The sequence below is a fragment of the Acomys minous genome, assembly GCF_964271855.1.
Source record: "Acomys minous genome assembly, chromosome: 16".
NCBI lineage: Eukaryota > Metazoa > Chordata > Mammalia > Rodentia > Muridae > Acomys > Acomys minous.
In genome coordinates this window covers 58,794,292-58,808,847 of record NC_140498.1, presented here as the reverse complement: position 1 = coordinate 58,808,847, position 14,556 = coordinate 58,794,292, and the positions used below count along the sequence as shown (strand labels likewise).

Sequence of the window (14,556 nt, the reverse complement as noted above, 5' to 3'; positions counted from 1 at the left end):
ACCAGGCTGAGGATGCACGCTTTTAATCTCAGGACCCAAGAGGCAGGCACAGGGGCATCTCTATGAGTTTGAGGTCAGCCTGGTCTATATAGTGAACTCTGGGTCAGCTAAGGCTACACAGTGAGACCCTGCCTTAAACAACAACAACAACAACAAAGCCAAAACAAAACAAAACCCACAAACAAACAAAAACCCCATAATTCTTAGTTATAGCATTATATATATACATATATATACATAAATATGTATACATACATATACATATATACATACATATACATATATACACACATATACACACATACACATATATACACACATACACATATATACACACATACACATATATACACACATACACATATATACACACATACACATATATACACACATACACATATATACACACATACACATATATACACACATACACATATATACACACATTATCCATCTCTTACCAATGTTTAAGAGACTGCCACATGCTTAAGCAATGATCACTGAGTGGAGATACAGGGATTGCTAGCAGCCAGGAATGTCTCTTCCTGGTGACAACCCGTTTCTCTGTGACCCTGTGTCTGGCAGGTGTCTCCTGTACTTTCTGTAGTTTCCCACCTATGCACAAAGCCTCTAATCACATGGGTTAGTTCTGACTGAGTTTGGTATAACTGGGGTCTTACCAACTCTTGTGAATTTTTTCTTTCAATATAATGTCTGTAATATTTACCAAGGTTGCTGCATGCCGAGGTTTTTGTTGCTTTATAACAATGGGGCAGGGGGACACATATCATGACTGGTACTAGGACCCCAGGCAGCTGCCAGCGGGAGGAGCTAGTGAGGCCGTGGGCCTTAGAGAAGGACCTGCAACCACCATAGCTGGGCCAGCGTCCTTCCTTTACTCCATCCCGCATCTAGTCCTCATACCGCAGGTCAGTGTGGCTACCGCCCCTCATCCAAGAAGCTTCTCTTTACAGCAGATGGAGAGCGTGACATAAAGGCACGGTTGTGAGCCACCACGTGGGTGTGAGCACCGAACCCAGGCCTCTGGGAAAGCAGGCAGTGCTCTGAGCTGTGGAGCCCTGTCTCCAGACCCAACACGTGCATTATAAACGCAACTGGAGCCTCATTCAAGGAGGCTTATGAGTTTCATCCATCACTCTTATATAACGCTAGAAAATACAATGGCTGGGATGAATTTTCAACTTCACAAGATTCCCCTATTGCCCAACTTTCACGAAGAGAAACCAGTACCTCGGCGAGTCTTGTGATCCTGGGGAGGTGGGGATGAACAGCCACTCACTCCAGACTAGGGGACGAACGGCCGGCCAAAGGGTACCACCAAAGTCCAGCTTGCTAGTGTTACTCAGAGGAGCGGAAATGACTCCGACATCTGCATTGCCAAAGCCCACCCCAGCCTGGATGAGCGCTCACAAAAGCTGGGACCCTAAACTGTCTGCACAGCTTGCATCTAGAAGTTTCCTTCTCATCGCTGGCTCTCGTGGCGCCAGAAGGTTCCACGCAGGTTGCTGGCCATCGGTGGTTCTCTTGAGCTGTGGGCTTGAACTGGCTACAACAATAACCTGTGATTTGAGATTCACTTGCTCACACAATAGCAGCGTGACGCTCGTGGAGTAATCAACTGCTCTCTATTTGGACGTGAGGTCCTTTCCTTGCACTGTAAAGCCCGGTCAAGAGTCTGTGACTGGTGATGTCACAGGCCCCGGGAGAAAACCCACTACTGCCATTTTGCTAAGTGGGTATGGTATCAAACTGCCTTCTAAACATTTGTTTACACACCCGTAGACCGGGTTCTGTTCTCAGCCTTCATCAGAGACGCTCTTTTGCAATAAAGGGCTGTGGGTGGAGACTCCGGACTCAGCCATCATAGCACTAAGACTACATGGCTGTGACACGCCTGGTCCAACACCAGAACCCTCAGGGCTCAGAGAACAACCTGGCAGGTAAACTGTTCCAGTCACGGCCACTGAACTCATGGAGTCACTGCAGAAAGCCCGCACAGGACCGGGCTGCTCGCCATCTTATCATGTGTGGGGGAAGAGCCAATGAGCAGTTAAAGGGTGTGCAGGGGTGAAGTGTGACCCCTTCCCACCCTTTGTTATGTTGTAGCCACTGGTATGCTGCCTATGCTTCAGTGAGTGACCCCCCACTGACGCTCATGCAAGCAATCTTACTTACACTCAGCAGGACACGCACACACACACACACACACACACACACACACACAAATACACATATTCTCATGAACATATAATCAGACATACTCTAACATATACACAAACACACACATACACATTCTCATTCACACACAAACACACTCACACACACCCTCTCCTACACACAAACACACACTCTCTCACATACATACATACTCTCCCTCTCTTACATATACACACACTCTCATACACACAAGCACACATACACACACTCTCACACACAAATACATATACTCTCATGTATATACAAACACACATCATCTAACATATACACAAACACACACATATATGCACACTCACATATACACAAACACACACACACACACACACACACATACACCATGTTGGGAAGGAGGATGTCAGCAGGGGAGGGGAGACGGTATGAGACAGATGTGAGGGCCGGACACATGTCTCACAGGTTAAGAGACAGATGTGAAAGTGAGCGGAGTTTGGTGTGTGCACGTAGGAGAGTCACAGAACAACCAAGGCAGAAGGAATGGCGAGGGCTTCTGAGGAGAAAGCAGGGAACGATGAAGCAGACACTGGGCAGGAGTCCAAGCCGTGGCTCCCAGTGCCGGTTTGTGTGACCAGCCAAGCATCCTCGGTACTTTGTCCCCACAAAGCGTGACAGCTAGGAGGTGGACATTACAGTCTCTTCCACATGCCTTCAGAATTCAATGCTAGACTTTAACACTGGACCAGAAACGTGGTCAGTATACAGCCTTACGGACAGAAAGTCATCCCCCACAAGTGTCCACACACACACACAGAGCCCTCATCACACACGCGTGCCTCACGGTGCCTCACTTCCAGGTCTACAACTTAACTAACATGAGTCAGAGAACTGAGTTGTGTCCTGGCCAGAGCTATTCACCACCTCCTGGGGTTGAACGCACATGCCTACCCTGCCAGCCAATCAGGCAGCTGGCTTGGGCTGGCTCCCACGAAACACAAGGTCACTCATGCACATCTGCAGCGCATCTCCCTGCCAAAGGCATTTAGTTCTGGTGTGCCAAGCACCTCTTTCTCAGCCCTAGCGGGCTGCTGGCTAACCGATACGCAGCATGAAGCCACTCGTGGTGTCCTTGGGAGATGGCTATAAAGGCTGATCTTAAGACTAACAAGATGTTTTTAGGGCACGAGTGATGAAAGCTTAGTGCTTTATAGCCCTGGTGGCACGTGGGCCTTGCCCTGGCAGTGGAGGGCCCACCCCTCTGAGAGCTGCCAGTCACTAGGAACAACTAGACCACTGTCCACCTCCCTGAATCCATCCTGGGCCGCCCGTCAAGGCAGCTACAGAGAGCCTCCACACCCCAGGGACCACGGAATTATTCCAACTAGCCAAATCTGGACCTTCCCTACTTCAGTGATTTGTTTCCACAGAAACTACGATGAAGGTCTTGTTCAGGGTCCCCTTCTCCAGCACCTCCCAATGGATCGGGTGCTTCCCACAGGGCATGGCCGGCCTGGCCTGCAGCAGTGGTCGTTTCTTTGCTGCTGTTTCGCACCTCAAGTCCTTGCTCAGCACACTGACCAACAACAGGGAGGCTGAGATGAAAAAGACACGGTAACTTTATGCTTCTTCTCTCTCCACGTAAAACCCATTTCCGCACCCGGCAAGAACGCCTAAGACTACAGCAGGGAGGCCTGTGGCTGCCTTTGCTCTGAGGGAGCCAAGTCTGTGAGTGCTGCTCGCTCCAGAGCCACGAACGGCCCTCACGCAACCTGAGTCTGGAAACATGAGGCTGCGGGTTACCCGGCACCTACAAACGCACCACCGTTTGCCTCTGCTGCCTGCGGCTGTTGCTGCTCTAGAATTTCGGCCTTGACTAGTTTTTCACTACTGTGCCTTTTTCTGAAGAGCAGGCTCGCACACACACACACACACACACACACACACACACACACGCACGCACACACGCATGCACACACGCACGCACGCACGCACATGCACACACTTAAGCAGCAACGACAACACAGATAGGGTTGAACTCTCTACCTGCAATTTTTAGCAAAATGGCTTTTCAGTTCCACTGTAAACAATGTTTTCTGGGCTAGGGTGAAATACTTGTACACTTTTCCCGGGTTGTCTTTATTTTATCTGACACTAATTCAGTTTCGAATTAACTGAGGCACAAGAATAGGAAAGAGAAATGCTGGGCCAGCCATCACTCCCGAGAGAGCTTTACAAAGACAAAGACAATTGATTAATCCGACTGTGGCCCACGGGCGCTCTTAACATACACCTACCACTGTTTCTCTATTGTAAAAAAAAAAACAGCATGCATCAAACCATGCTTTCACATCTGTCTGTCTGCTAAGTGTGAAGTAAACGCTGCCAGAGAAATGTGTATGGGCTACCAGGGGCTCCGAGGGGAGGAATCCGTGTTAGGGGTAAGGTTGGTTTGTCCCACTTTTCTGGGAAATGGTCTCTACTGAGCAAGGGACAGCATAGCTCCTAGAACCACGAACTAGGTCTCAGATCCTGCAGAAACCAGGCTAGCCTTCCTACCTGGGAATCCTGGGACCACAGCGGCCAGCCGGAGTGACTGCATCCATTAGTGGTGGAGACAGACAGCTCTCACTGCACTGGACAGGTGGACAGAGTGCAGAGAGGAGCTAGAAAGCAGCATCTGAGCAAGTGGGAAGGCGGGAAAGGCCAAGGTCTCCTGCACCTCTGCCGTACCGCACTGCCACAACGGAGGACCAGCAGTACCCTTCGTCCCTGCAAGGCTAGCCTGTGCGTTGCTAGCAGGTCTGGCTTTCTTGGCACCAACATCTTAGCCTGTGACCTCACCTTGGCCTCCACTTCTCAAACTAAAACTAACACTATCGTCCCCAAGAACAGTCAAAGAGAGCACGTGGCAGGAGGGCGGGGACTTAGGACTTAGGACTTAGGACATTCCGCAGGTGGGGGAATGACACTCTGGTAGGTGACACGCAGTCCTTGTCATGTGGCATGATTCAGTTGCTGAAGATCTCACTTGGTGACCTGGAAAATGACCTGGTGGGGGGACGTGGCATGGCAGGGGCAACAGTGCAGACATCTGAACTCGTCAAAGGTGTGTGGGGGGGGGGTCCATCCACAAAACAGCAATGTGGTCAGTGATAGCCGTGCGGCACTAACGCTCTGTGTAAAGTCAACAAGAGGCTGAGCGCTGTAACTGAGCAGATCATGGCCAAGGCTGAGAACCACAGAACCTTGACGGTGGGTACAAAGCCATCCTCTCAGGAGCTGCCCCTGGAAGCGCAGACATGGTGGGAAACTGTGGGATAAGAGCCACCTGTGGAATTTAGAGCTGGGAAAGTCTGCCAGCCAAGACAGGAGCAGCACGCTGGTCCGAGCCCCAGTGGAGAAACCTGGCATCCTAAGATTCAGAGGGGACGTACAGGCTGATGTATAAGATGCTTCTGAGTCCAGGCATCTCCAGAAGATGCTGCAGCGGATGCTCTTCCTCTGTAAGAAACTGATGACTAGGACCACACAGTGGCAAAACCCAGCCTTGGATGTCCAGTAAGAAGGACATCAACGGGGATCGTGCTGATCAGCCAGAAAGAACTGTATGTTCGAGGTCTGTGTCTCTAGGGGATGAGTCCTCCAGAGACCCTCAGAGCGCTGACAGTGGATGGGATCCAGCGTTCGAGGCTATGTTGGGATAACCCCTCCTAGATTAAAGGCAAACTAATGCATTTTCCTCCCCCGACACAAAGCGGGACAGTCCGTGCCCCCGTTAGGTTGGGCTTGCTGGGGCAAAAGACCCTCACATTGCCTGAGATCACAGCTCCCTGTCTGCACGGGCTGTGGCATAAGTAGTTAATTCGCCCCGTCTGTAAGACACAGCAGACCGCAGGAGACATAGGAGTGTCCATGGGAGGAGGGTGGAACCGCAGCAGGACCCAGTGCTCACCCAGGGGCTCCGCCATCACTGCAGCTCTGCTGTGATGAAGTCAGGGCAGAACCTGAGAGCAGGAGTCTTGTGAGCAGGGAAGCCACACCCCCCAGGCTGCGCTGGAGCTGCAGACTCAGCATGGCCAGCTGAAGGGGAGGAAGCTCCAGCCTGCCGGTCACACTGCTCACCTGGGCACGTGGTGCTGGTCAGAGACTGAACACAGCTGCAGTGAACAGCGAAGAGAGACAGAGGGGAGGGAAACTCAGCGGGAGCCACTGTGGGCAGCTGCCAGCTTGTCTACTTTCTACGCAGAGAAAAGCAGCCTGAGATCAAAGTATGTACAGGTAATCGGACAAGCAAATGCCTGGGTAGCTTAAGGAGGTCAGGGTAAAGGCAAATTCACACTCATGTACATGTACATGCATGCATGCACCCATGCACACACACAGACACACATACATGTACATGCACACGCATGCATGCACCCATGCACACACACACACACATACATGTACATACACACTCATGCATGCAAGCGCGCACACACACACATATGCGCGCGCATGCACACACACACACACGCGCGCGCGCGCGTGTGCACGCACATACAATCCCCACAGTGCAAAAAAGACAGTGAATACAAAGCTGACAGGAAGTGTCTCTGAGGCAGCAGTTCCGTGGGGCTGGCCCAGTGGGTTCCTGTACATCGTCCCATTCGATCCGCTTTATGGGAGACTTTTACATATGACATCTAAAATTCTGACTTAGTTACAGAGTCTTTCCAGAAAGATAAAGAAAACCAGATGATTTCATCAACTGAGGGCACCACATCAAACACTCCATGCTGCCTACTAGGAAAGGCTTCCATTCTGGTATTTCCAGTCTACCCCTGTGCTACGAAACGTCAGTAGGCAAACTTTTAGCTTGCAAATATGTCAGCTTCATCCTAGAACACATTAACATGGACTCAAAAATGCTGGATGGCACTCATCCTCAACCATGCTAGCAACAAAGAACCCAAATACCTACACATTTCTCTTTTCTTAATTCCTTTTTAAATTAGATTTTTAAAAAATACTTATGCAAATTATCTCTATTTGCAGATGATATGATAGTATACATAAGTGACCTCCAAAATTCCACCAGAGAACTCCTACAGCTGATAAACACCTTCAGCAAAGTGGCTGGATACAAAATCAACTTTAAAAAAAAAACAAAAACCAGTTGCCCTCCTGCATACAAATGATAATCATGCTGAGAAAGAAATTAGGGAAACTACACCTTTCACTATAGCCACAAATAATATAAAGTATCTAGGTGTAACTCAAACCAAACAAGTGAAAGACCCCTATGAAAGAAAATTTCAAGTCTCTGAAGAAAGAAATTGAAGATGACATCAGAAGATGGAAATATCTCCCTTGTTCGCAGATGGAGAATTAACATAGTAAAAATGGCCATCTTACCAAAAGCAATTTACAGATTCAATGCAATCCCTATCAAAATATCTACACAAATTTTTAAAGAGCTTGAAAGAGCAATTCTCAATTTCACATGGAAAAACAAAAAACCCAGAATAGCAAAAACAATCTTGTACAATAAAAGATCCTCCAGAGGATTCTCCATGCCTGATCTCATGCTGTACTATAAAGCAACAGTAATTAAAACAGCATGTTACTGGCATAGCAATAGGCTGGTTGATCAATGGAATCGAACTGAAGACCCAGAAATAAATCCATATACTTATGCGCACTTGATTTTTGACAAAGAAGCCAAATCCATACAATGGAAAAAGGACAGCATCTTCAACAAACGGTGCTGGTCTAACTGGATGGCTACATGTAGAAAAATGCAATTAGACCCATATTTGTCACCATGCATAAAACTCAAGTCCGAGTGGATCAAAGACTTCAACATAAAACCGGATACACTAAATCTGTTAGAAGAAAAAGTGGAGAAGAGCCTTGAACTCATTGGCACAGGAGACAACTTCCTGAATAGAACACCAACAGCTCAGGCTTTAAGATCAACAATTCATAAATGGGACCTCATGAAACTGAGAAGCTTCTGTAAGGCAAAGGTCACCGTCAAAAGAACAAAGTGACAACCTACAGACTGGGAAAAGATCTTCACCAACCCTACATCTGACAAAGGGCTAATATCCAAAATATATACTCAAGAAATTAAACACCACCAAACCAAATAATCCAATTAAGAAGTGGGGTTCAGAGCTAAACAGAGAATTCTCAACAGAGGAATATCAAATGGCTGAGAAATGTTCAACGTCCTTAGTCATCAGAGAAACGACTCTGAGGTTCCATCTTACACCCATCAGAATTGCTAGGATCAAAAACTCAAGTGACAGCACATGCAGGAGAGGATGTGGAGAAAGGGGAACACTCCTTCATTGCTGGTGGGAGGGCAAACTTGCACAACTACTTTGGAAATCAATCTGGTGCTTTCTCAGGAAATTTGGAATAGGGCTACCTCAAGACCCAGCTATTCCACTCCTTTGAATATACCCAAAAAAAAAAATGCTCCACCACACAACAAGGACATTTGCTCAACTATGTTCATAGCAGCCTTATTCGTAATAGCCAGAATCTGGAAACAACCTAGATGTCCTGTCCCTCAGTCAAAGAATGGATAAAAAAAAAAAAAAAAAAAAAAAAAAACTGTGGTACATTCACACTATGTAATACTACTCAGCTATTAAAAACAAGGAAATCTTGAAATTTGCAGGCACAAGAAATGATCATCCTGAGTGAGTTAATCCAGACCTAGAGAGACTCACATGGTATATACTCACTTATAATTAGATAGATACTAGCTCAATATGGATGTCCTCTGAGAGTCTTCATTCAGCAGGGATCAGGACAGATGCTGAGACTCACTGTTGGGACTCCAGGTGAGACTGGTATGGAAGAGTGGGGAGACAGAAGGACCCAGAGGGTCCAGGAAGCCTACAATAAGACCATCAAGGCTGGCGGATCTGACCCAGGGGCCCTGGCACAAACTGCTGTGCCAACCAAGGACAATGAATGCAGTAAACCTAGACTCCCTGTTGAGATCTAGCCAATGGATAGCACATTCTCCACAGAGTGGGGCTGACTCTGACATGAACTCTGGTGCCCCCTATTTGACTACTTCCCCTTGGTGGGAGGCCTGGTGGCACTCAGAGGAAGGGGAAGCAGGCTACCTGGAGGAGACCTGACAGTCTGTGACCATATGGTGGGGGAGGAGGTCCCCTTCTGTCACAGGTCTAGGGAAGGGGAATAGGGTGAAAGAGGGAGGGAGGGGGCAACAGGAGGATACAAGTGAGGGGATAACAATCGGGATGTAATCTGAATAAATTGTTTAAAAAATAAAATTTTTTTAAAGTGAAAAAAATATTTTAAAAACTGTTTATGATATTTAGTAACTTGTTTGGTCTATTCCTAGATGGTAAAGTAATATTAATCTTGGTAGTATTAACTTGTAATAAAGCTATCTTTCCTGGGAATTAGCACAGCTGTTCCACATGGGTGTAGCCGTGAGATCAAGCCCACAAAAGACCAACTGAAATGAAAAGACAGCAGGTTTGTTCAAATATTCCAAACAATAAATTAAGTTCATAGGCTGCAAATAGCTGTCAGTGTGGGGGAAACAGAGAGTCAATCAAGCATTATCGTAAATGCCAGTTGTTTACCTCAGTTGCGTCATTAACCTCTCTGCTGGTCTTGATCATTTTAATTTTATATTACTGCTGTGATCTTTACATGTCATGACAAATACAGACAATTAAAAAATCAAATCTGGATCACAATGGCTAGTAGATTTTGATTTGATCCAAAAATTGCAGTTTTTCCTAATGCCTTTACCAATCTATACTATCTCCTGGAGACACTGCCCTGCCTAGCACCCAGCATCATCAGTGCTTAAGGATGAGCCTTTCCTGCTGACAAGACATTAATCATATTTAACGAACTGCATGCAGTCCCCCACATGTACAAAACGTGATGCTTGGCCAACAGGGGGCTGTGAGCCTGAGTCTCTGGAGAGACCCACACTGGCCCCTGAACCTTCTGTAAGGCTGACTTACCAATCATGGTAGAGAGGCTGCAATGTTGTAGTTTATCTTGTATACAATATTCCTTCAGCCCCCAAAATGGCCGTTCCGTGCCCACTTCTGTGCCTGATCTACCATTCTGTACCTAACAGATGAAACATATTTGGACTGTATTAACTTAACAAAGGCCCAGTTTTATCACCCAAAGGCCAAGGATGCTGCCAAACCGCATCTGAGGTCACGCTGAGCCTTCCCAGCTTTTGCCTTCCCCGCGGTGTACTTGAAAAGTGCTCTCGTTTATTACTTTCTTTGTCCTGGCACTATAAAAATACCATCAAACTATTGCCATGTTGGAACATATTATTTAAGATAACCTGAGCCAGTGCTCACGGGCCATGATGCTCATAATTCACTCTAGATTGAACGACCTCTTGTGTTTTTGTGGGGAGACTTCCTTCATAATAAAACTCCTGAAGAGTGGACAGGCGGTGGAGCCTGAGGCGCCTGGCCCTCCCGCCCCATGGAGCGGCCTGTGGTGCTGCGGCCAGGTGCAGGCTGCCCCCGGGAGATGCAGGAGTGGCCTGGCACCAGCCGCTTCAGGGATGTCTGTCTGTACCAACACTGGGAACTTGATCTCAGAACAGCAATTAAGTCTTGTGGCCTGGAGCTAAGTACCAAAAACAGAACGATGGTGCCACAAAACCCAGATCATGAAAAAGCTGAGCCATGCACATGTTGCGGAGGCCCGTGATGCTGCTCCTGAGGAAGTGATTTTTTTCAGTTAACAATGTGTCTCTCTTCTCACCATGGAGTGCTGTTCCGGGGGAGGCCTTTGGAAGCTACTCAACAAGCCGGCAAAGTATTGTGGACTTAAAGAAAGCCAGACACTTTCTTTACTGAGTGACATAGGATCTGCGATTCGATATTTGCATGCAAACAAAATTATGCATCGAGGTCTAAAACCTGCAAACTATAGTTCTTTAAGATGTTGACGGGAAGATAGCGCATAAGATAACTGATTTGGGTTATAGCGAAGCTGTTGACCGAGGAAGTCTCTGCACATCTTTTGTGGGGACACTGCAGCATCTGGCCCCGGAGCTCTCTGACGACAGGCCATAGACAGCCGCTGTGGAACACTGGAGCTTTTGGGACCACGGTGTTTGAATGCCCTGCTGGATCCAGGCCCTTCTTTTCATCACCTGCAGCCATTTATCTGGCATGAGAAGATGAATAAAACCCAAAGTGGATATTCGCATGTGAAGGCCTGACCAGAGAGGTTCGGTTTGGGAGCCATTTACCTCAGCCAGGCAGCCTTTGCAGCTTAATAGAGCCTGCGGAAAGCTGCCTGCAGCTGACGCGGAACTGGGACCCACAGCAGAGAGGGGACCTATGGATCTTACTCTGAAGCAGCCAAGTTGCTTTGGACTAATGGGTCACACTCTCAGTTTAAAGATAGTGCACATCTTAAACGTGACTTCTGCAAAAATCCTTTCTTCTCTGTCATCATGTGGTGAAGGTCTTCATTCACTACAGTCTCAGACTGAGCGTGAAGCAGGAATAAAGATCGGGCCTCAAGAACTCCTGTCAGAGACAGGAATTTCCCTGGCTCCTCGGAAGCCATCCTCTTAGAACGTTCTAGATGGAGTTAGAGGCTGGGATAGCTACTCCGTTTATTGGTTCGATAAAAGCAAGAGTGTGCATGAAGGGAGATTTGCATCCACAAGTTTATCTGACTGTGTGAACTATATTGTAGAAGACAGCAAGCTACAGCTTCCAATTACACAGCCGTGTGAAGTATGGGCCGAACAGCACACTGTGTATCTGGGCTAACAGAAGACTACAGCGAGCCCTTCCAGGGACAAAGAGCAGCGATGTTAGGTCTCCTCGGACATAACGCTAGCTTGGCAAAAAATGAAGAATACTTACTTTGATCCCAGCATCACAGCAACTCAAAGCTAAACTGGAGTTGTTGTTTTTTTCCCCCCAAAAGCATTCAGCCTGACTTGGAGAGGCTCAGTGAGTAGGTGGCTTCTGGGATGTCTCCACAAAAAAAGAAACGGAAGGAAGAGGCCACTCACTGCGCTGAGGCTGGTGTCACCGCACACACCCTGAGGATCAGGAATGCCTTTGCACACTGACATCAGGGAGCTGCAGAAGAGCCCCCGTGGAAGACGGCAGAGAGACGTGATAGGATCGCTGGAACAGCATGCCACTGATAAAGCACAGACCCGCGCTCCACTCCTACGGTGACAGCAGGAACAGGAGTCAGGACCGTGTTCCCGAGGAACTGTTTGGTCACCTGTGCAAGCTGTTGGGCTGGAAGTGACATCCTCGGTAACATCAAAGAAGCTGACAATGCTGTGCTGTTTACGCAGGGCAAGAAGTTTGGCCCCTCCTTAATACTGCCTATATACAGAGTTCTGCCCGCTCCCTGAGAGGAGCCAGTCTAGAAGGCACAGTCACTCCTCCAGCAGCATCATGGCCGCCCCCCCCCACACACACACACAGTCCGACATGTGTGGTAACTGCTCAGGATGGAGAGACGTTAGCACAGACGACAGAAGGCAATCTGAACTGCCTCGGCCATGTAAGTACTATTATTCGTGAAGCAGCCGAGGGACAGAGCAGGAGTTGGTTGACAAAATGACACGCCATTTGTCCACTGTCCTCAAGCCCATGGAAATTGTTCTGACACATATTCGAAATCCATCGTTTCTCGCTGAAGCAGTTTTTCACAGACCAGTCAGTGGAAGAGACGGACGTGATCAGAAACTACGAATGACCGTACAAACACAGCACCTTGATTTTTTTTTTTAATGATTGCGATTTTATAGAAAATTAATGAAGTTAATTATTTTTAACACTGCAACTGTCTAGGGAGATCATTAGTGACCTGTTTATCTTTAAAACTGTTTAGCTGATGGAAAAGCTATCTTCTAAAGTTTTACATTTTAGACACAGGGCCCACATGGTATTGCTATACAGAGATGAAAATTTCCCCAGTGTTCATGTTAAGTAAAAGTTGTCTACAGGGTTTCTGTGGAAGAGACTGCACTTCCTGAAGACTAAAAGCTGCCTCCTTGCGTTGCACACAGCACGTGCTCTTCTTGGCATCATAAGGAGTTAGATGAATCCCATCTTTAATCACACACTTAACAGTGCCTTTTCTTTCGTAAGGGATTGTCATGCGTGCCTTCGATATCATCTGACCATAACGAATTGTGCTGTGTGCTATATGTATATGTATTTAAGGTGTACATTTAATAATGTCGAAGAGAAGATTCCCGTTTATTTATAATGTATTTGAAGGTTGTATGTTTTTGAGTAAAAATAGGTCACTTTTTAAACAATCTTTCGTGTCTTGTCATACAAGTTTCAAAAGGTCTGCATTTCTTTATAATTACAGTCTCAAAATCCAAGAAGGTCTGAAAACAAGGTTTTCATAAGCTTGGTAACAAAATTTACTTGCTTCTGGTTCTATTCTGACCTGACACAGAATCTGCTTATCCATTTAATGTGAATATTCATTTATTTTGCTGCATAAACATTAATGGGTTTGATTATTTTGGAGGGGTTGATTATTGAGGGTGTGTGCACTGAATTATCATTCTGATATCTGAAAAATTCTTAATTGTGAAACCTCAAAACATCTGTACTTAGGGGTTCCAGATAAAAAATTGTGTATCACTGCCGGGAGTGGTGGCGCACGCCTTTAATACCAGCACTCGGGAGGCAGAGGCAGGTGGATCACTGTGAGTTCAAGGCCAGCCTGGTCTACAAAGTGAGTCCAGGACAGCCAAGGCTACATAGAGAAACCCTGTCTCGAAAAACCAAAAAAAAAAAAAAAAAAAAAAAAAGATTGTGTATCTGTTAAATAATTTAGAAGATGTTATTTTGTTTTTTTTAAAGTGAAATGTTTTTATATTCTAGTTTTTCACTTTGCATATTAAATGATTTTAAAATTAAAATAAAGCCACATATGAAAACCTGCGGCCAGCGTTCTACCAAATGGAGAAACACTAAAGGCTTTCCACTAAGACAAGGAAGAAGGCAGGGCGTCCACTCTCTGCACTAATTCAACGCAGCACTTGAAGTCTTCACTAGCGCCATCAAGCAGGAGGGAAATAAAGGGGTTGGAGACAGGAAAGGAAGAGCTGAGACATCCCTATTTGTAGACTGTGTGATGCTCCACACAAGAGACCTAAAGGTTCCATGCATCTGTAAAACCTGGCAGAGCCAACGCTTCTGTCTTTTCTGTTTTTGATGTGCCAGTGACCTTTAGTCTGATTGCTGCCTGCCAGGCAATTAAGAGTGCGGCATGTGGCAGAGCTAAATTGGGTGGCACAGACTGCATTATGCACACTGGACTAAGTGTGTACATGCTGCA

General features: G+C 46.8%; 1 protein-coding gene and 1 pseudogene across 8 annotated transcripts in view; one reads left to right on the top strand and one right to left on the bottom strand.

Annotated features, from left to right (window-relative positions):
- Nucleotides 1-14,556, bottom strand: part of WASF3 (WASP family member 3) — a 100,874-nt gene that overhangs the window by 33,623 nt on the left and 52,695 nt on the right. Inside the window, exon 1 of one of the 7 annotated variants that reach the window (XM_084761782.1) lies at nt 12,248-12,267. The exons of the other annotated variants lie outside the window; for them this stretch is intronic. The gene's annotated coding sequence lies outside the window, so the exon portion shown is untranslated. Of the gene's footprint in view, nt 1-12,247; nt 12,268-14,556 lie in introns of those variants that run through there. 7 annotated transcript variants of the gene reach the window in all.
- Nucleotides 10,126-11,999, top strand: LOC311587158 (inhibitor of nuclear factor kappa-B kinase subunit alpha-like; annotated as a pseudogene). Its single transcript has one exon. The product of its transcript is annotated as an inhibitor of nuclear factor kappa-B kinase subunit alpha-like (transcript).